Raw genomic sequence first — 13,468 nt, forward strand, 5'->3', positions numbered from 1 at the left:
CCTCATCCCCAACCATGATTCATATCCTGTCTTCTCCCTCACTCCTCATGTCAGAGATGTTGCTGCTGCCTTTGTCATGATAAATGCTGTGAAAACAAAGCAACAACTCACATGTGAACCCCAGTTTTCAGAAAATATGTGAGTTCCAAAATAGGAGCCAGAGGTATTAAAAACCTGAAAGATTGATTCCAAGTATTGAACCAGGAACAGACTCAAAGTTGGGGCTGACTTCCCTATCTGTTTAAATCCAAATACTCCTACCCAGTTGTGTGGGCCCAGAGGACAATGCCATAAACTGTGTACTTCACTTTGATATACTGTCAAATCCTAAGAACAAGACATTCAGGTGGGTGCACACATCTTTAAACAGTTCCTTCCTCAGCCATCATACCCCTAAATTAACTGTGTCCAGTAGATATAATAAAGCAATGTAAGAGGCTGAAATTTAGAGAGTCTGTTTGCCAGGAAATGAGAAAGAAATGCATAAATTTAGTTAGGAGGGTGTCCCAATCCCAATAAATTTTATTATGAAAACCAGTGTCCAGTCCACTGGTATTGCCTTGTCAATATGATGTACTTTTTTAATAAAAATAACACATTAAATTATGTCTTTGGTTCCTGAGGATTTTGGGGGGGCACCTTCTTAAATTTTATGCCCAAGTTAAGTACCTTACCCCCCTATAGTCCTGTTTTCTGAGTGCCAAAGATGAGTTGTAGATATTTGAATTGTTTTCAGTGGCTAGCCCTGGACCACAGTGCTGACAAGATCAGTTTCCAACTCCTCCTTTCCCTTGAGCCACAGGACCCTTTGACCTCAGAAACCAAGTTGCCAGCCATTAGTCACAGACACAGTTAAATCAATAGATACATGTCTTGCTTTTTGTTGTTATTTTTAATAACATTATTTCTATGGGAAATGTGTTTAAAACTCCAAGTAATTATTTTTAAGAACTTGGTTTTGGAGAATATGGAAGGGAGAGATTGATGTTTACACACACACATTCTTCCAGAGTCTTCCCTGAGGAACCAAAATAGCTTTACTTCATTTTGCAGACATTCAAATGCATGATCTATTGGTGATGTTTCCTCAAGTACATGCAAGTCTCATACGACAACCCTTAAGGTGCAAGTCACCATGTTTGGGGTAAGGAAACAAGTTAATACCTGGTTCCAAAGTCCCAAGAGTGCACATGGTTTCACTGGGAAGAAAATATTGACAATTGTTGGGGACCAGCACACTGGACCTATATCAATCAGGAGGCGTTGATGGTGCCTCCAATGTGCCTCTCCACTCAGATGGTAAACCTCATAGGCTCATAGCTCCCTTTTCAGCTAAAATGACTGAATCTAGCCCTTGTTTTTGGAATGACTGCCTCACTGCTTTCATTACAACCTGTTTGTCCACATCACCAGCAATGTGGCATTCTCCCTCCACACAGAACGTCTGATAGTTGGCTATGGGAATAGGGCGAGAAATACAAATGGAGGTGTTGACAAGTATTCCTTCATGGGATATGCAGAGTCTGAGGCCATCTCTTGCTGTCTCCAATGTCCATGTCAGATTAAGGAAAATAGTGATTAATTGTGGTCAAAGTTGTCTGGTTAGAGATGGCAGACCAAGCAATCAGTTAAATTTAAGGAGCTTGTGATGGTTTGTGAGAGCTTCACAAGGGTGTTCTCCTTCATGGGTAAGATTCCAGGGATGATTGCAAAAGACAAAGACCATCAATACCCCCTCACTCTCCTGTCACTCCAGGAGGTATTTCCTCACCAGGAACTAGAACTGTCTCTCTTCTTTTACTGTCCCAAATCCACATGTCCCCATAGCTTCCCCTATTTTCAATCGACACTTATTGGAAATGAGATTTTTTGTCCAAAACCATGAGTGCAAGGGAAAAGAATTTTTATAACATGCAAAGATATCTATTTGTCTCTTTCTAAGTTGACCACTGTTTGAGGGGGTAGCAATCATTGTACATGATCAAGTGTTCATTTTCCTTTTGATCTATTATCACAGCAAGCCATCATGAGAATCCAGGTAGCTGAATCAGAGTTGTTTGCCATCTTTTGGCTGAGCTGCCAGTTGGAGCAGGTATCATCCAGTCCAGCCTAGGGATGCAACTGAGGGAGAGAAAGAATCATCACACCCAAAAATGATCAGAGAAAAAGTTCAAATTTTCAAAATAGGTATATATTATATCCCATACCTTTCATTCTGATCATAAACCAGAAAGTCTCTGAGAGGAGACAGCTCCTATCTTAGGACAGCTCCGTTCATGACCAAACTGCCCTACTAAGGTGTGAAGACTAGGAGCAGGTGAGGGAAATAGAGTGATAAGTTATTTGGATAAATTTTGAGGAGGATGCTTCAATAATCAAGGACACCAAATGCCTGTGTCTATTAGGGTATGTGGAGACTCTATTGAAAACATTGGTTACCAGACCATTGTTGAGTGGCTTTTGTGAAAAAGTGTGCTTTATTATCACATAAGATTGTCAGAAAGCTGAAAACAAAACACAGATTAATTTCAAAAGCCATGATCATGTGACCAAAGGCAGCTGATCACACTAGAACAGCACCACCATATCTTGAAAAAGTGTCCACTTTCGTGTGGCCCCACCAAATAGTCATGAGAATGGTCAAAGTCCAGTACAGGCAATCGGTGTGCCAGGAGTGAGCAGGGGCACAATCCACACCGTGTTGTCATGATACAAATGGACCAACTTCTGACAGGAGCCACAAATCTGGCAGTCAGTGCTGGCCTCTGCATCAGACACATAGGTCTGTTTACTCCATGCCTAGTCTAGGAGAGCAGTTCTGTTGCCATGTCTGGTACAATTATCAATATAGGCAGTAGTGGGGACGATCTGGATTTTAAGTCTCTTGATGAGGAACTTGACTCCATTTGGTCTCTTCAGTTAAAGGCCCCTTACTGTGGGCATCTTTGTGATGATCGAGAGACTGACTAGTAGCCATGATTTGTTTCCACCATGTGCATCTTCCAAGAGTGGTGTCTTTAACCCACCAGTCCCTAGTTTTCTAAAGTAGGAGATTAAACTGGAACCCAACCTCTTGGGAAATAGCTCAAGCATCACTGAAAATATTATAACAAGGCTAATCAAGGGTAGTATTGTTCAGGTAAACAAGAACAGCCTTGGGTTTGGCCCACTAAACAAGAGACCGTGTCATTTTAATCTGCATAGCTGATGATGAGATTGAACAGTGCAGCAGCCTCGTGGACACCATCAGGTTCCATCCTGGCCAAACCATCCATGAGCCATCTGTGGAGCAAGGGCCCTGTTGAGGCAGCAGCTTTGCTTCAGTCAAGGGAGTCGGGATGAAATTTTCCCTAATTAGATAGTTGCCACTTTGTCATGAAAACACTGAGAGGCCACTGGAGCAAGTCAGCTGTGCTCTGGAATAGAACTTTTCCGTTTGACTAGCTAGGTTTCCGGGACCTACGTTCTTTGTTAATCATTGAGCCTGAGTTGATCTACCCCCAAACAGGAATGTCGGGCTCGGCAGTCACCAGACCATGGGTCACGTGCTCAGTTTATACAAGAATTTCATAATAAACTAATGGCTGCTTTTGAAAATAAATGTGTCTGGTGCCAGGGAGAGAACGAGCCCGAATCCTCAAGGCAGGCGGCTTCCCATTGTTAGAGGTCCCAGTTGCCAACACGGTCAGGCACAGAGACTCACAGCTCTGAGGACTGTTAGAGGGTGAGACCCCAAAGTCCCCAGCCCTTCTCTACATGTGGCTTTTTCTCATTTGGGGAATTCCTTTTGCTACTAATGGGAAGAGGAAGTAAAAGCATTTAACACTCGATTCAGATGTAGAAACAACCACCACAGTGTACAGGATAGGCTGTAGAGGCTCCAGAAGATCTTCCAGAGCAAGGGCATACACTTCCTTGGGTTGGGCAGATGGGGTGAAGGCCAATCAGAGCAATCTAACAGGGCACTGAGCAGGGTCAGGGGGCGTGTCTACAGGTTAGACTCAGAGCACTGCTGTTTCCCCAAATCCACACATGGGTTCTGCTATGACTCCCCCACCCACATTCATAAGTGAAAAACCTACTGTCCAAGGTGATGGTATTAGGAGGTGAGGCCTTTAGAAGGTGACTAGGTCATGAGAGGGACCCTTCATGAGTGGGGTTAGTATCATTATTAAAGAGACTCCAGGGAGCTGGCTTGACCCTGCCACTGTGTGAAGACACAGCAATAAGTTAGCAGTCTGCAACCTGGAAGAAGGCCTTCACAAAACCAACCACACTGACACCTGATCCTGGACTTCTGGCCTCCAGAACTGGGAGAAATATATTTTTGTTGTTTATAAGCCACCCAATCTTGTTAGAACACCCCAAACGGACTAAGATAGGCTCCTTCTAGGCTTTTTCCTTAGCCCTGAGAGCTCTACCTTCCAAAGTTTGAGGCTAAATTCTTAACTTCACTCCAAGCAGATTAATGATCTACAGAATGATTGAGGGGAGACCCCTTTTGGCTTTGTTGCAGAACCCTTCTTTCCAGCTAGACTTGTTTCCCACACATTGGAAAACTATGGGAGAATTCACCCTACATTTCTGGCCTAGTTCCTCACTCTTCACCATTGACTCAGAATACAGAAAATGCCTCATATTGAAAAATCACCTTATGTCTGGTTGGGAGCAGGTTGTATTTCCCTAAGACGCCACAATATCTCCCATGCTACACGTTCTTTATACAATGGGACTTTGACAATTTTTCCATTGAAGCATGGGATGCCTGTCCCCTCCCCTTGAAATTGGGCAGGATTTTGTTTCAACCAATAAAGTAGGATGGAAGCAACACAGCATGACTTCCTAGGCTAGCTCCTAAAAAGTGATTCAGCTTCAGCCTTTGTCACTGGAATTCTCCCACTCATTTAGCCTTCAGCTGCCATATTAACAGTTCAACTGCCCTGAGGCCACCAATCCATGAGGAAGCCCAAACTGTTCCATGGAGATTACGTGGAGAAGCTGTGGGACCACATGGAGAGAGAGTGAGCGATGCATCTAGGACTCAGCTATTCTATCCATCCGCTATTCCAGCTCCAGTCACATCTGACTACAACCACTTGGGAGACTCTAGGCCAGAATCACCTCGCTGATAACTTTCCAAAATTCTTGTCCCATGGAAACTATAAGAGAAAATAATGTGATTGTTGTTTTAAGTCTAAGTTTAAGCCTAAATTTGGCGTGATTTGTTTCAAATAAATGCATAACCAGAACTTCTAGTTTCCAGTCTGTGATCTCAGCACCATGAGATAGTCAAAATTTCTGCCATTTCTTTACTCCCCTATAAAGTCTGTTCATCAGGGCCAGTAGAAACACAGCTTGGGCCAAGATATGGCACATTCCCAGAGGACATGAAATACTGGCAAACATTTCATTTCTATCTTTGGAATTTTAGAGCATCTGGTCCTTGTTGCTTCCTTTCATTTCTTATGTCTTTAAAAATAATTTTTTCTTTTTGTTTTACAATGTATTCTTTTCTATTTACTGTGGTAAGAATCTTGGCCTTTCAAGACATAATGCATCCTGCTCCCATCCTGTTTAAAGGTAAATATCCCCTTTGCTCCCTATACCTATTTCAAGCTTAATTTTTCCATTTACCTCTGTCACTATTTAGGACAAAACATACACACACACACACACACACACACACACACACACACACATTTTTTGGTGTTTGTTATAATACCCAGATACTGAGCAATAAGAATCTAGGATTTTCTGACTCCAAAATAAAGTTATAGACTTTCCATTTCTTGTTTTGAATGATGGATTTTTTATGTTTTGTTTTTTTGTTATTTTTCTAAAAAAATCACCATTTCAGAGTATTATGGCACTAGGTAGCAAAGCCCTAAAGCAAATAAAATGCCATAGGAGAAGCTGCCTCATTTGTTGATGGACCCATTTTGACCACACTCCCCAACCACCATAGTACCTCTTGGATGTAGGAACTGATAAAAGCCAGTTAAGGCTCACTCCTGGATTTGGGACCAGGGGGTTGTGTTAGGATCAGGGAGTAAATGCCCAGTTACTATTCTTAATACCAAATAATATAATACAACTTACGTCATTTCTGCTGAAAAAAAAATACTGGACAGTTATCAGGAGGCCCAGAAAATATATTATCTAGCTAACCAACTACAGAAATGGAATGGGGTACAAATTAAAGAAAACCCCATAAACCAAAGAATCTGTTAGGGCGACTCCACCTACTAGAAATTTGTTGCCATGCCACAGGATCTAGATGTTCCAGAACATTCACCACCACATCTCTTAGCTTCCACTTCCTATGTTCCTACTTATTCCAAAATGATTCAGAGAAGAGGCCTGTTGTCCTCATTTAATATTCTAAACCTGAAAGCCAGGCCCCATATCCAACTTTTCTTGGTTATATCCAAAATATTTAGATATTGCATAGTAAAAGAAAAACAACAAAACAGAAACAAAAACAAATGCTCATGGCGTGCCTTCCCCTTTTCTGTGCAATATTAGTCAGACACCTTTACTTGCCAACATACAGTATAGTTTACTGTTTCTCAAGTACATCCATTGCATTAGATTTCAAATTCAGTCTTGCTCCAGATGCTAATGACCATGACCAAATTATATCTAGTGCTGCTGTAATAAATTACCACAAACTTCATGGTTTAAAGCAACTAAACGTTGTAAATTTCCAGTTCTATTCGTCAGAAATGTGATATGGGTCTCATTGAGTTAAAATAAAGTTGTTAGCAGGTTGCACTCCTTTCTGGAGGCTCTAGACTTTTTCCTTGTGATGTCACATTTTCCATGGTGTCTCAAAGTTTCTCCATTTTTATTAGATTGAATTCATTCTAACAATCTAGGATAATTTCCGCATAACCTTAATTATACCTTCAAAGTCCCTCTTGCCATGTAGGGTAACATTCACAGAATACATGGACATTGGGGAACATTGGGGAGAGGGGTGGTACTCTGCGTGGGTTTTTTTAGTTTGTTTTTTGTGGGGTTTTTTTGTTGTTTTTTTAGAGCATTTGCTTTATTTCTGACACGTGAATCTCAAGTCAGCGACAGATTCTGGGTGGAGGGGGTGGGTGTCTGCATCGGGGTTGGAACTCCACCTTGAGGGTGGGGAAGGCCTCGCCCTGCACCGACACCATGTGTTACTGCCCAGCACCATGATGTTCTGTGGGTCGTGTGTCTCTGGGACCACAGCGCACTGTCACAGAATCGAAGGCGAGATCAGAGTCACCTGGAGGTCACGGTCCCACTGCCGCTTGCCGGCCAGCGGAGCATCCAGGACCGGCTGCCTGCCCTCTTTCTTGCGCTGGCCTAGGTCATTGCTGACTAGCTGAGCAGTTGCGCTGGACCTACGGGCAGGTAGGCGGGCTGAAGTGGACAGGCCTAGAGCAGCCGTCTTGGGGACTAAGGACCTTCAGGACAGGAGCCCCCGGCCGCCCTTGGCACTGGGCTCCCTCCGTGCGCAGAGTTGGCCGAGTTTGGGCAGCGTCACCGTGGTGGCTTTGAGGGCCGCGCTGCCAGCGTTGGGGAGAGCCAGGGACTCTGGGTCCTGCTGAGAACCTCTGTCCCGCCGGGCCTCCTCGGGGCGCAGCATCTCGGGTTCCACCATGCAGATGTGGCGGGGTGAACAGCGAGGGAGGAACTTGGCCCCCAAGCCTTCCGAGTTCTCATCTGAGTCCGCGCTGCAGGGACCGGCGAGCAGAGGGTCCGAGTCCAACAAAGTGTGCCGGGAGCCGCCAACCGACTGCACGGCGTCACTTCAGCCACCGGAGCTCCCTCCCGCCCGCCCTGGGACCGCCCCCTGGGACCTGGCGCTACCGTCCTTGGAGCTGCCGGAAGCCGCTGCCGCTGCCATGGCCTCTGGGCGCTTAGACACGTGGGGGCGACACCGGGAACTGGTCTCCGTCGGGCGGGAGGCTGCGCAGCGGAAGCTCAGCCCCTCCTCGCTCCCAGAGAGGGACAGGGCCTCGTCTACGCGGTGGAGCGCGAGGAACCGAGCCGGCGGGCAGCGAGGGCCAGGCCACCGCTGGAGAGGCCTGCGCCTCAGCTCTCCGCCCCGCCCCAGGCTCAGCAACCGTAGCCGCGGGATGAGGGCGGACAAGGGCGCGCGGGCTTGGCTGCAGGCGGCCGGCCGACAGCAGCCTCGGCGTTTCCTCTTCCCGGCCGGCGCCGTGGTCCCCGCAGGGCTCAGGCACGGGCCCGCCAGCTTTCCAGTTTGGGCGTGGCCGCCATCCCGGGCCCGGGGGCTGTGGTCCCCCCACAGGGGGGACAAGCGTCTCCATCCCGGAAGCTTGGGGCTTGCGGACTCGGCCGGGAAATGTGGAGCCACCGCGGACCCTGGGGCCTCCTGGACACCAGCCTTCTTGCCGCTGACCACCCAGTGGAGGCCCTCCGGGTCTCCTCCCAGGGCTGCGTCCCAGGGGCATCCGGCTTTGCCTCCCGTGCCGACGGGGCTTCTTTATCAGCCTGCGAGGGGCCTAGGCCCAGGGAGTGCCTGCGCTTGCCCGGCGACGGTTTTGCCTGGCCTCTCTCCTGGAGCTGACCCGGGAGCCCACTCTTTCTCGGCTCTCGGCTCCCCGGGGCCCCGCCAGGTCCTGGGGGTTAGCGCAAGCTCCGGCAAGAATCCCAAGTGCTGCGGGCAGACCAGGCGCGGGTGCGTGCACAGTGTCAGCAGCCCAGGCGAGTCCGCCGGCAGAGCTCCTTGGGCTAGGCCGGCAGCCGCCCAAGATCAGGGGCGTGACGCTCAGGCAGGCCAAGAGGCGCAGGGTTTTGACTCCGCGCTAGCCGCGAGGAACACGACACCCAGGTTGGATGAGAAGGCCTATCTTCCGTGGAGACCCCGCCCGCTGCCCGTCATGTGCGGCCGACTGTTGAGGATGGGTAGGCTGTGAGGGCCCGCCGCGGGGGTCGCCAGCAAAACGACCCCCCAATCCAGGTGTCTCACTGGCTTCCAGGAGCTCGTTGACCAGCACTGAGAAGAAAGCAGCGTCACCAAAGCCGCTTCGAAGATGTAGCCGCAGGGCCTGGGATCCTGAGCACACCCGTGGAGGTTGGCGCTCCAGCAGCTGGAGGGGATCGCCGGCCCAGCGGCGTGGCCACCTGCTCAGAGAGAACTGGGGAGGCCCTCAGAAGTCAGCATGCACGCCTCCTGCCCGGAGTGTGGACACCGGTCAGGTGCGGCCTTGGGGTGTTGGTTACCCCTTTTGATTCCAGGGACTACGTGGAAGGTGGAGAGGGGTGCACACTCTTTCTTTTTCTCTCCGAAGAGGATTTTAGCACAGGTTATCCCGTTTTCACTTCCTCCCCATCTCACCATCTCTCGATGGCACTTCTCTCCCCATCTATTGTCATGACAGCATCTCCAGATTACTCGGTGACGCTTTTGGGATCACTGCTGGGGCCACCGGGACTAGGCTGGGCTCCCATGAGAAGGAGCTGATCCTGCTGTTATGGAAAGGCGTGGATCTGGCCAACAAGAATTTGGGACAGCTGTACGAAGTAATAGACCAGTTGAATTGGAACTGACCAAGAATTAATTGTGTAAAAGAAACTAAGATGGAATGTAAAAGCCTGTTCTCTGTGCCAGCTGGGCCAAGCCCTCCAGTAGTTTAACCAGTGGACAATCAACTGAACCCTGGGGTAGGAACCTTCTTCTCTCTCTGTACTGAAGGGCAGCTTCATGTCAGGCAAATCCTGCATCATGAGGTTTCCAAGAAGAAAGTATTATTGATTGAATATTTCTATTCCTTTTTTGATTTCTGTAAAGAATTCAAGAAGTGTTGCCTTGGTTCACCCGATATTGACCAACTAGAAGTTGCAGTAATGACAGAGTGTTGAAATGTTGAGAAAAACAGTTCAGCCTCCCAGTATGGAGCTTCTCAAGTTGACGATATGGGGAATATAATTTAAGCAATGATTTCAGAGCCTTATAATCACAGGTTTTCAGATCCAGAGAGAGTAAATCACAAATTCGAAAGTGGCGCTTACAGCAAGATTATTGATAACAAGACTACAGTCAGGGCTAGGAATTTATCTTTGTAGCCTTCATTTCAAGATATTTCAAGATTCTTGAAAGGACTCAATATTGCCAAGAGAGGTGAAGCACTTTGTCTGAAACTGCAGGGTCAAGGGAGTAGAGAAGCTCTGGTTAGGTTTGTGAGTAACACAGAGACCTAGCGTTACACAGGCACAGACATCACATGGGGACCTAGTACACTGAGGCTTACAAAGCAAACAAGTGAAGATTTTCTTAAAATTGCTGGTGGTGCATCCAAAGAGGTAGCCCGATTTTTCTTGCAGGGAAAAAGTCATTGCCTGCATTCAGGGACTCCCTTTCATGGCCACAGCTGAGGAAATGACCTTCTTTGGACAGCATCGCCCCATCTCTGTGGAGAAGGTATCCTCTTTGTTACCCACCAGATGGCAGGCCAGCAGGGAATGCGTGTCTTCTTTGCTGTGCCCAGAATGCCTTGAGGAAGCATAAGGACTTGGGTAAAGGATGCATTGAGCTCCTCAGGAGCACAGCAGCCAATGGTCAGCAGGTGGATTGGGCTGCTGTGCTCCTGGAACGTGGATGTGTTCACCAACCCTGAAGTTCTCTGAACCCAGTACTATTGGGATTTTAATGAGGCTTCATCACAAAGGCATGACTGATTACTATATCCATTACAGCCCCTCTCCTCTCTCTGGAGAATGAGAGGTGAGGCTTAAAACCCCAAGCTTCTAATTATGGCTTGGTCTTTCTGGTGACCATCCCCCATTCAGGAACCCAGAAAGAGTCACCTCATTAGAACAAAAGACACTCCAGGAAATTTCAAAGGATTTGGGGGTTTGGTGTCATATATTTCTATCACTCAGAAAATTTCAAAGATCTCAGGAGCTCTGTGTCACCCACTGGGATCAAGGACTAAAAGTTAGAACAAAAGATTCTCCTATCACCCCTCTTTACAATGGGTTTAGGAGCTCTGCATCAGGAACCGTTTCAAGAGACCAACGCATATATTTCTTATTATTTCACTCCAGGGTAACTAGTCTGTTTTTGTCATCTTACACCTCATCTTCACTCCTTCCCCTACCACATAGTTTATCTGGTTAAACCAAAATCCTAGGCTGTTAAAGATTTTAGATGAAGCCACAGCTCTGATGCTAAGAGGTCGTCTGTATTAGTTTTCAATTGCTGCCTAAAAAATTACTACTAACTTTGTGGCTTAAAGAACATCCATGTATTAGTTCACAGTTCTGTAGGTTAGAAGGTGGGTGGGCTTGACTGTGCATGAGGTCAAAATGAAATGTTGGCCAGGCTGGGCTCTTACACGGACGTTCTGGAGAAGAATGCACTTCCAGGCTTATTCAGGTAGTTGGCAGAATTCATTCTGTATGGTTGCAGGACTGAGGTCCCGTCTTCTTGCTGTGGGCTGAGGGTCACTATCAGTTCCCAGAGACCATTCTTGTTCTTTCGTGTGGCCTCCTCCATCTTCAAGCTGGAAGCGGCATGTGGGCATCCATGCCTTGTCCATTATTGGGCTCCAGCATCTCAGCGCTACATCCAGTCAAGAGAGAGGCTCTTAAGCGCAGCCTCTTTTCCCAAACTGCCAAAGCCACTGGGTCACGGCAGCTCCCTGCCAGTTCTCCAGGCAGCCTCTAGAGCCCCCTGCTCAGGTCCCCTGGACTAGGGGGAAATTTACTAGTGGGAGCCACGTCTAGCTCACCCAGATGAGGATGGCCACTTATTTTTCTTAAAGCCATAAAGCTCAATATTTACAAGAACAGCTCCATACTTGGTTCTAAGAATATTGGCCACATAAAGAACTGTTTACTTCTCATAACAAGAAAAACCTAATCATATGACTTACTCTTAAAATATAGAATAACAAAATTTAAAACTCAAAAAATAAGCTGCTTATTGAATGCATGCCTTTTCTCCTTCTGGGAAACAGCATAAAATCAAATTTTGTCAGGGCTCAGGGCCTTCCTATCAGCTCCCATGACCTGCAGCTGTGGCCCTGTAACTTTAAAAGGGTCATCCTTTTCACACTGGCCGAAGTGAGCCAGAAGGCAGGCCTGGTGAGCTTACAACATACCTCTTCCCACCCTCTTTGGGAGAGGTAAGTACTGACTTGCTGGGAAAGTTCCCAGATGCAAAGTTTGCTCCTCTGCCTGCTGGGGTTGAAGGGAGCTTGGTGATCCCTCTGGCCCTCAGTTTTGCTTCCTGCATTCCAGCCCTGACTCTCACCCCACCAGGACCTGTGGCTGCAGAGCTTTAAAATTTCCCCCTGCACCGAAGCTAGCTGCCCTCCCCAAAGAGAACAAGTCAGATGATGTGGAAGATGCCAGTCCAGCTCTTTCTTTCTGGGAATCATATCTCCCTGGGTCTGGCAGAAGGAGCCAACAGAGTCTGGCCAGAAGACATAATGATCCCAGGTGTGGAAGGTGGCATGGCAGCCCCAGGTGGCAGCGAAGAGCCCTATGAGTCTGCTGGCTCGACAGCTCTGTTGCCAACAAGTGCAGAGTATAACAGACATTCGCACAGAGTATCTGCCAACTCCAGAAAGCACAGTCCATGCCCCAGAGAAGCCAGAGCACAGCCTCTAATCCGCAACTAGCCACTCCATGGAGAAAGTGGGTGGAGAGACAGGGAAGATAGTTGAGAATGATGCCTTTGTGAGTGACCTGGGTTAGAGCTGTTGTTGGGGTCTTTCAAGCCACTGGATTCATTGGTGGGATCATCATTGTGGTCATGCAGAACGTGTCCAGAAGGTACTCATCCTCAAGAGCTGAAGAACTGTGCCCTTCCTCCAACATCATTCAAAGATATAGTTTCCAATTTCCCCTGTCCCCAAACATGTGGGGTAAGGTGACCCATGGAAATGCTTGGCCACCCACTCAAAATCCATGATGATCCATCCACTTGCCAACAGCAATCGAAGGAAAGATAATCAGAAGACTTGCTCCTTTAAGCATTTGTCTTTTGAATTTTTTTTTAAAGATATAAACTTTGTAAAAGTTGATTTGAAGGGAAAAATGCATAGAAAGTGGAGCAAAACTATGTAAATCGGTTTATAACTTAGATAAACAATATAACTCAATCAATGTTAGAAAATGTAATTGTGTCTTTGTACCAACCATTCTCTGGTGTTATTAAAATGCAAAGGAATTTGGAAATATTTATATCAATGGAGTCCTTGGGTCTGGTGCTGTGTCAGTAAGTGATATAAGCCTTCTGCAGTTTTGTATCTGTTGAAATGTACATATTCCAGTCTAGTTTGGTCTATTTTTAAAGCCTGATTTGGTGTGAATGATCAAGTAGAAAATCTAAAGTTAGATAATATGTAATGAGCAACTGCCTTCCACAAGTCCAGATAAATCATTTCAAAAGCATCTATTTTAGATCATAAACAGGAAGCCTATACTTCTGAGAAGGCATTTTGATTCTCAC

The 13,468-nt window shown here is 46.9% G+C and overlaps 2 pseudogenes; both read left to right on the forward strand.

The window, feature by feature from the left end:
- The first annotated feature begins 9,382 nt into the window (after positions 1 to 9,382).
- On the forward strand, positions 9,383 to 10,704 carry LOC111183297 (epithelial splicing regulatory protein 1 pseudogene; annotated as a pseudogene).
- A 1,646-nt stretch (positions 10,705 to 12,350) lies between these two features.
- On the forward strand, positions 12,351 to 12,928 carry LOC111183296 (podoplanin pseudogene; annotated as a pseudogene).
- Positions 12,929 to 13,468: the final 540 nt, after the last annotated feature.

Source organism: Delphinapterus leucas, chromosome 12 (genome assembly GCF_059928025.1).
Source record: "Delphinapterus leucas isolate spDelLeu-1000000601 "Yukka" chromosome 12, BTC_Dleu_Yukka2, whole genome shotgun sequence".
NCBI lineage: Eukaryota > Metazoa > Chordata > Mammalia > Artiodactyla > Monodontidae > Delphinapterus > Delphinapterus leucas.